This window comes from Belonocnema kinseyi, chromosome 7 (assembly GCF_010883055.1).
Source record: "Belonocnema kinseyi isolate 2016_QV_RU_SX_M_011 chromosome 7, B_treatae_v1, whole genome shotgun sequence".
NCBI classification, from domain to species: domain Eukaryota; kingdom Metazoa; phylum Arthropoda; class Insecta; order Hymenoptera; family Cynipidae; genus Belonocnema; species Belonocnema kinseyi.
In genome coordinates, this window is record NC_046663.1 from 141,426,257 (window position 1) to 141,435,928 (window position 9,672).

At 33.2% G+C, this 9,672-nt stretch overlaps 1 protein-coding gene across 2 annotated transcripts in view; it reads left to right on the plus strand.

The window, feature by feature from the left end:
• LOC117177326 (homeobox protein OTX2-A-like) overlaps positions 1 to 9,672 on the plus strand; it is a 643,707-nt gene that overhangs the window by 268,278 nt on the left and 365,757 nt on the right. For both annotated transcript variants that reach the window (XM_033367948.1, XM_033367949.1), the window contains exon 2: positions 4,133 to 4,342. The gene's annotated coding sequence lies outside the window, so the exon portion shown is untranslated. The remainder of the gene's footprint in view (positions 1 to 4,132; positions 4,343 to 9,672) is intronic.

A 9,672-nucleotide genomic window follows, 5' to 3' on the forward strand; every position in this document is an offset into this window, starting at 1 on the left:
TGGAAGCGGGTGCAATTTTTCAGATTAGCACCCGCTCCCGGCGAAATCCTGCGGTTGTCCTTATGACAAATTTTTAATTATATATACATATATATATATATATATGTATGTGTGTGCATATTTTCTGCTCCGTGAAATTGAATCAATTAAAAATAAGTTCGAGAGATATCAAAGCCAAAATGTTAAAAAAATTATTACTAAGTTAAGATTAGAACCAATATTTTATATAAATTTTGTTTGAAATCATTATATCAAAAAAATCATATTATCATATTATGAAAAATAAAGTTATTTTCTATAAAAATGTTTGTCATGTAGTTCTGTACTGAAACCCTTTAGAAAAGATACTCCTTATAAGTAAGTTACCTGATATTCGTTGCTTTCAAAACGTAAAATTTTAATTTATTCATGTTTAAAACGTGAAAGATAATTTAATTTAGCCAAAAAGTATTTAGTGACTAAGAATATATTTTGGATTAAAGCTTAAACAATCTTGCATGTAAATAAAAGTTAATTTGGAACAATACATTTTTGTTCCGACAAATTTTGTCGCAATTTTTGACAATAATGATGTTAATCAAAATAAATATTTTTAAAACAATCAAAACTTAGAGTTAAGTGCTTGTTATTAAAAATGGTATTTATTGAACGTCATTGCACTAAATTTTCTCTATGGAATGTCATTTCTTTCGAGAAACGGTGAAATTTCATGGCGCTGAATAAGATATAGGTATACAATTTTAATAAAGTTTAAATAAACATTACTTTCGCTTGATTCGCAATACGGACCAAGCTACACACGACCTGCGTCAAAGCACCCATACATGGAATGGGCGAACTTATTATTATAGAATTGTATTTACAAAAAGTTGCACGACGTCGCTGTATTATTAAGCATAATTGTTTGCTGAAAAAAAGTTTAAAAGACTATTTTTTGTACTTCTTTAGGATGCCAAAAAAACAGATTTTTTTTCTGCTTACTCTTTCTGCAATGAGCTACTCAATTTTTCTTTTGCATTATTTAGATATTTATATTTTGTAAGATTTAATTATTTTTTACGTATTTCTAAACAACTATAGAATATAAAATAAAATTTTCTTAAATTTCTTCAAAGTTTCCTCATTAAGTAATGAACTGCAATTGCTAAGTTTTATGTTTTATGTTCTGTATTGAAAAGTATTCAACTTCTTTTTCTCATGTAGAAAAATGTAAATAAATGCAAATTTCCTCATCAAAAAATTTCACGTTTGTTCTGAACTTCCTCTTATTCATTCGCACTTAATAGCATTCAAATAAATGCGAACTCTCGTATTAATAAGTATCCATTTTTCTCCGAACCTTACTCCATTTATTCGAAATCAAAAACATTAAGCTAGGTGCGAACTCTCACATTAAAAAATTTGCACCTTAAGTTCAATGTTTTCTTATTCATTCGTATTTTAATGTTACTTAAATTAATACGAACTTTCGCATTAAAAAGTTTTGATTTTGCTCCAAACTTTTCTCTTATTCCATCGTATTCAGTAGAATTTAAATTATTGCGAACTCGCGCACTCAACAGGATTCATTTTCTTCGCAATTAATCGCATTCAAATTTTAGATATTATATGCGAAGTATCGCATTCAATTGTTTTGGGTTGTATCCCTATGCGAACTTTTCGGAAAGCGGAATTCTAGCCAAAATTTCCTGAATGCGAAACAATACTTTTTAATCTGACGTTTTTTTTGCAGGGATAAGGATACTCTGTAGAGCAGTGGCGCTAATCCTATTTGAAACAGGTCGGGCGGATCTACTTCAGACAGCCCTCCCCCCCCCCGCTGTTTGACAAAAAAGAATGTGATGAGCAAAAAAAAACAAGAGCGATTATGAAAATGATAATAATGATGATAAATTTCTACTGCAATAAGAATAGAAAAAGGTATAAGGGATCAAATTACATTGCAAAATATTGAGATCGAAATAAAAGAAATGTTTAAATGACTCGAAAGTGATCTGAATGTCTAAAAATAATTAAAATTAATATTATAGGTTGAAAAATTATGTATGGATTCGAGCACATGGCTGGCCTGATGATAAGTTAGACAAATTTGTATTGGATTGATAGAAAACTGTTTAGGCAAAATTTATTAATCAATATTTATCTACGATATATTTTTCGTAATTCACCAAACTAATCAGGATAGGTTCTTGCATAACTTACAATTGTCAATTTAAGACAAATTATTAGTTATTTAACTCTGATCTACTTTTTCTCCAAATGGAATTTTTTGTATCCGTTTTATATATGCTAGCATACAGCAAAGGGATATATTAGAAGCATTCTTTTTTATACTTACAGAAATTAAAATATACTTACGGAATGGTGCTCTCATATGTAATATTCGCGAACCTGTTGATAAATATAAATTTAATCTTGTGAATTATGGATGTGTGCACGTTCAGTTTTATTTCACGTTCTTTACTAAATTATTTTCGCTTATTTTTCGTACCTTTTTAGTTCATTTATTTACACAATATATTTCTTAATTTGCGGAACCCCGCCCCTCTCAATACAGGTCGGGCGGCCGCTTGTCATGCCCCCCGAGGTTGGCGCGGTCCACTAGGGATTAAAAAATCATTGTTGTCGAAGGTTTAGCGAAAATTCGTATCAATTATAAATGCACATGTTTTCACAAAATCAGATGATTAAAGGTCTTATTTCTATTTTTATCACAAATACGCAGCTGCGTGGAATTTTGAATCAAGGAATTTTTTTTGTTTGCAAGCCGAAGAATAACGCACTACTGAACACGTTCTTGTGCAAACTCCTACCAAAGAAAAGTCTTCAATTTAAGAGAAAGTTTTAAGAAACGAATTATTGTGACATCTTCATTTTTCATATGAAATTGTAAAAATGGTAAGTCTTTTTTTGCTGTGTGCTAAGTATATTTAATAGCACAAAAATCACCAATTTTATTAAATTACCAGTGTCTAGATATTTTAATTGCTGTCCAATACAGTATTGTCCACCAATTCGGGTCCAGTTTTGGTGACCCTTCTTGAATTGCTGCCAAAAGATTGCCAGAAAATATTGCTTTAATCTCGCTCCAATTATCAGCTTTAGAAGATTTCCGTGTGCGTAAATTAATATAAATTCGAAAAATCCATTAAATGTGAATACTTTAAATACTGCTATATTTTCTGAGTTCACTTTTATCATTTTCTGTCAATGGAGCTGAAGAAGCCCAAGTAAATTGTTTGAGTTCAGTGATCTTAAAAGCGATGCGCAATTTCTTGCTCAAACAGGGCCCTATATTTCATGATATGGTATTGTAAACACATGGAGCACTGGCGAGATTAGTTTTTTTCTGAAATACACTCTCGTCGTGGTCTTACTTTTGAAGAAGAACGATCGGTCGAAAGACTGTTTGAAACAATTACGGCTACCACGCACAGTTATACAATTTTACAGAGAATAACAGCATCGACACAGACCCCTAAGTAAAATCCAGTTTTCCTCAATTAGCGAGTCTAAAAACTTCGAGATTTCATGAAATCAGTGAAAGTCAATCTTCACACAAATCCAACACCTTCTAGTTGATATAAGAATATAATACAGCAGTTTTTTGTGATAATTTTTTTTCTAATTATTCAAGGAGCTGAATAATTTGTTCCTTTTATTAACCTAATTGAAGGAATTAACATTTTTCTTACAATTATTTTTTACACCTTACGGTTTTCAAGTAATAAAATTAAGGCTAAAATAAGCCGAATTTTCGTAAGGTTAGTTTCAACCAAATAAAGTGACTTTGTATATCAAAAAAATATAACATACAGTACAAAAATATTAATATCCAAATATTTCCTCTCATGAACAAGGTAAATAATTTTGTTTGAAAATTAAAACAAGGTATTGTTAGGTCACTCAATGCTATAAAATGTTATTCAATAGCTCAATCAGTGCGTTTTGAAAATGCAAACAAGCACATTATATACAGTCATGTAATATTTCCCATACATGATCCAAGATTAGCAGATTGAAAAGCTACTGCTCATTTTGCCAATATATCAATGATTTATTTGACGTATTGAATTAATTGAAAGTAGCAAATGGTCTAAATATTCATATTCGTAATGCTCCTTTTTGGTAGATCATGGAATATTTTCTGCAATGGTTTAGTCAATGGAAACAAAGATTTAAAGAAGGAATTTTGCCAGAAAATCATTCCTTGACTAATAACTCTACAGTGGGAATACGAATAACCCTGCAATCTACGCTCGATCAAACTTACTATCATCGAATATCTGAGTAGAAGTGCGAATACATGCTTACAAAAAGGATAATTCTGGATCCGTTCAAGGTAATTATTCTTCTGTTTCAATTTTTTTTATTTTTGCAATATCAGCTACAATTATTTAATGTTATACTTTTTTACAAAGGAAATAAATGGTACTTGATAGGTATCATAATGATACTCATAAAACCTGAAGTTACGAAAAGGATATTCATTTATTACTTACTTCCTTTCTTTCATCTGCATTCTTAATCCTTATGATTAAAATTGTAACTTATTTCCTCTATTTTGTTCAGGTCTCTCTCTCATCCCTTCCCTCTCTAGAGATTTTATGGAACGGTCTGTGTGGCTACAGCCCGTGCAGAAAATGCCCAACTCATTACCGAATGCCCATGTGGGCCCGATCGGATTTTCCGAGCGGATTTTCCTAGCGTCAGAACCACATCGGGTCGGGTTAAGTTAGATAAGATTATGTTCAGTTTTCTGCTATCGTCGTTATATTGTTTTCCTTTGCTCGAACTTAAAATGCCAAAAGCAAAAAGTAGATTGCGATTTCGGAGTCACACAATTGTCGGTAAATAAAAAAAAATTTCCAGCTTTTTAGAATCTTATATTTTGTTGCTGATATTGTGAAAATAAAGATCGAACACAACCAAAAGAATATAAGGAAGATTTAAAAATATTTATAATTAAAATTCATTTGTGTGTGTGTTTGTAATAGCTCCTAATTTGAACATTGTTTGTCAACGCATAATAGTTTTCTTGGAAATGCCAACTCTTATCGATAAATTCAAGCAATACAAACAGATAATGTAATTTAGAATATTGAAAATGAGATATGATGTGTAAAGATATATAATAGAAGTTTTCTAAAATATACAGCTGAAAAATAATAATATAAAAACTTTTGAAATTTTACCAAATATAGAATTAAAAAATTAAAAGGGCAATATCTGGGCCATAACGGGCCCCATTTTTGACGCCCACATCTGGGCCCTATCGGGTAGGGCGTTTCATTTACGGTCTGGCTATAGACTAAGTACACCATCGGGCTCACATTTTTTCAGATCGGGCCCGACCGGCGTCCCACAAAAATTTCTGCACTGGAAGTAATAACGCTTATCCAGAAAATCTAACGTATTTGCAGATCTAAAAGATTTTAATCATGTTCTGCAACCTCAAACTCTAAAAATTGATATACTGCTCTTCTCCATTTGGAAATGAATTTCCTACTCTCTTAATATTAATCCCCAGCATTGGAGAAATTCACGGTCTTTATTATAGTCCAGGCGAATTAAACTTTGGAAAAATGAACATTTTTAACTGCACTTGAACAATTGGAAATGGTCAAATCGTTCATAATAAACGTATTTTTTTTTATTTTCGGCGAAAGTTGACGTCAGAGAGAAAAGTGTTTAATAGAAAACCTATAGATGGAAAATAATCTACAACTTTTGTATGAGTTTATACCTATTTATGTCCTCAATATCGCTATAGGTGAACATGCTCAAAAATAGAAAAAAACTAGATCCGTCCACTCAGCACCACCACCAAGGCAAATTATAAAATGGAATACGCCATATTTTTTGCGTCAAAACGCGAACGACTTGAGACCCCTGTATATTGAAAACTGATTGATCAATGAATAATTGGTTTGGTAAATTAATGTCGGTCCAATAGGACTATAATTCAGCCGAATTTCAAGCCGATCAAAAAAAAATTAATTTTAAAGGGGAACGCTTGACGTATTCTGCCCCTAGTAATGGTGCTATTGTATCCAGAACGTACCTGGCGAGAAGAGTGATTTTTAATAGTTGGCCTCGATCAATTCGAATCCCTTTTTAAAATATAAAAAAAATTTTAACACTTTTTTAGTTTATGAATTTTCCCATTAAATATATTTTATAATAATAATTTATATACTCATACATATTGCAGAATTTTTTCCTCAAATGAGGTTCGAATATTTTTCATATGCATATAAAATATTGTTGAAGCGTTTTTACCAAACAAAAGTAATTATTCTTATTTTTTAAATTTCTGGATGTTAAATAAATTAGGCTCCTGTTTGCTTCAAAGTCGAGTGAACAATTATATTAAATTTTTGTTTGAAATTGAGAACTGTATAATCTACAGAGATTTTTGTTAAGAAAGTGTCCCGCAAGTTATCCTTATCCTTGTAGGGGCGGATAAAAGAAACTAAGTCAAAGTCTCATAATCAAAGTCTCGATGTGTTCAAAAATGCAAACCTTGCTTGTTTCACAAGTTTAAACTTTTACCAATTGATTAATGCAATTATCAAAGTAAAATAAATTACACTTTTAGTAATTGAATCCAACTGTGCAGGTGCCCAGGTGGCATTTTTTTCTTATTTCTTTCTTCGACTACTAAGTTCATGAAAAATCATAACGACTTTGGCTACTATCAAAATTTTTAGATTCCCGTAAGTATTTGATGTGAAAATATCCCTAATATACCTGGAAGCAAATTCATTTCTCCATTGGGGTGGTCTCTAGGTGATTGGTGAAGGTTTGAACTTGTCGAGCGAGCTTAGATTTCGCTTTTTTGTACACCTCGAATTTTTTTAACTGGGCGCTTAAGTACATCGTACTTTATGCAAGGAGGACAAGTGAGCGAGAAAAAGTCGGCAGAGTAGGGGAGTAGGGGAGGGAAAATTTGCCAGGGCAATCTTCTCCATTTTAATTAGGTTTTTTAAATAAAATAATGTTTAAATGTTTTTTAATGTGAAACAAAATTATTTGTTTCATAAATTTTTTTTAATAACATTTTTCTTTCAAAATATTTTTGTTTTATACAAAAATTTTTCATGAATTTTTTTACGTAATTAAAAAAAATGTTTTCAACCAATTTTTTCCCAAATTAAGGAATATTTTGTTGTGAGATTCTGTTTTTGTTGTGAAATTCTGTAAGCATTTCCGTTAAATAAGGTAGCTCTCGTCCTCTCTGGTACAAGAGTTGTCTGTATGTGACCAAACATAAGCCAACAAATCGGGGACAAGCCGACCTGATTTGCATCCTATCGCGGGAGTTTCAAAGAGGCTGGCTATTCGGCCAGTGCCGTAGCATCGAAAGCTCTATTAGGGGATGTAAGGACTTCCTTCCTTATAAGGATTACTGATGCAGACCGAGGTATAGATCCAAGGCGACTAAATTCATTTCCAAAGCCTAGGAAGAATTCTTCGCTGTCATCTCTGGCTCCACAGGCATCCAAGATTCCCAGCCAAATTGCGGGGCCATTGGAGACAGCAACAGAAAAGCGGTAGCTAGATTCAACACGAGAATCTCAATCATTATTTAACGACAGCAGCGAGTAAGGCTCAGTCCACTGTGTGCATTAGAGTTTCAAAATCCCTCGACGTGCACCGTTTCTTAAAGGCCAAGACAAGATCGTAACAAACAAAATACCACGAACAATTAATTCTAATTCTGAAATATATATGTCATTGGAGTATGATGCAACGCAGAGGAGGGTGGCCGAGACTAAACAATGATTAAATTAAATAATAATTTTTGGGTTTAAAATTTTGCCTTGTTACAACCTACAGAAGGACTTAATGATCTTAGAGAAGCAAAAGTTTGATCCATCCACAAGGACTGGTCTTATATATTTCTGGGAAAGTTTTCGTTCATTTTATTGTCGAATAGTTGTTGGCGAAATTATTTAACCTATGCTTTCTTTACTTTGGCTGAAGAGCGGTCTTTAACATTTTCAACGGTATAAGCTTTCGTTCTTATTTGTGGGGATAACTGGAAAGACAAGCATGATAGTGGCAGATACCTTGTTCAACGCCGACAAATTTAAAGACTCAATTTGTCCAAAAAATTGCTAGTTCGTACTTCGGAGAGACTTCTTTATTAACGTTACGTCCTGAATGCGACTTTAAGGCATGCCCGAGTATATAGATTTCGCCAGTGTCAAAATGTCTTATAACACTTATATCCACAAGCTCAGGGTCTATGAAAACGTAAACAATCTTTACTTTCTTCAAATGTATCACGGCAAATTTGTACAATCCAAAATCCACATCAATCCGTCTTATGTACCCTTTGCTGATATTGAAAGCATTCTGAAAACTGCTTTAATCAGAAGAATAGATTATTTAAGTCATCCATATAAAATACATGAGTGACCTTACGCTGACAGTCAATCTAGTTTATCAAAAGAGCACCAATCTCTCTATGCTTCTGACTGAATGTGTATGAAACTTTAAGCTTTACAACAGACAGTTGATTATGTCAATGAGAGGTTGAATCGAAAGCTTTCTGGTGGTAAATTCAGGCCATTCATATGACGCGCTGATGTGTTCCTGCACCTTTGTAGACGCACCTGTTAATTAGCTCAATTCTTCTAACAATACTTTTGTTTATGGGAGCTGTGAAGATCTTATATAGTGTGTTGAAACAAGTAATTAGCTTTTGTTAGCCTTATTGGTTTTCTAACACCAGCCACTGCAGAATAGACATTTCCGACTTTAATTATGAGCTGAATATGCAGGCCAGATGTAGGCGCGTAGAAATAAACTTCTTTTACTAAAAAGCTTGATACCATCCCGTCCTACAGCGGAAAAGTTTTTTGTACCCTCATGTGTTTTTTCACCTTTTCGGCATTGACGGATGGACCCGCATTTTTCAAAAATATGATGTTTGTTTGTCAGCAGGGTCGACATGTTCAGTGTGTAATTGTAAATCCTCAGTTGTCAACACGCGCGGTCAATTTTCTCCTTTCATCTTACTCTCCGTTAACCGGCCAGATCATCGTTTAAGTAACGTACGGCGTGTCCGTCTCCCTTACTTCTACACGCTTTCTTCTTACTGTTAAATCACGTTTTGTCTCTTTCCCTTATACGCACATTTCGCTCTAATACACTAACCCTCGGCGTAAAGGATCTTAACCCGCCGACGGACGGTATATACGAAAGGAGAAATAAAATGAGAAAAATAAGTAAAATAAGTAAATTATTAAGACCTGATTCAAAATGCTGGGATAAGGATGAGCCGGGACATGAGTTCCCCATTTTCAGTGGAATCAACCTTGAGAAGATAAAAAAGATAAGGGGTAAAAGCTATAACAGGGTTCACATATAGCCCCTTAAGCCTGCCGTCGGGGGGCCTATTGCTTCGGCCGAGTCGAGCCCTGGTGGTATTTCTTTAACAAGGTGAAAGGTTTGCACTGCGAACCCTACACAGTACCCATCATCGCGATAGCGTCGTCTTTTTTGATTTTTAATTATTTGTAATTAAAAAAAAAACATTTTATTTTAACAATGCATTGCAAGTACAGTCTGTCAAGTTAAAGCGTGGGTGGCTTTCCTCGCAGTCGGTAAGGTGTATCGACATGATTTTGGTGTCAAAATATTAAGAAGAGCTCCCTCTTT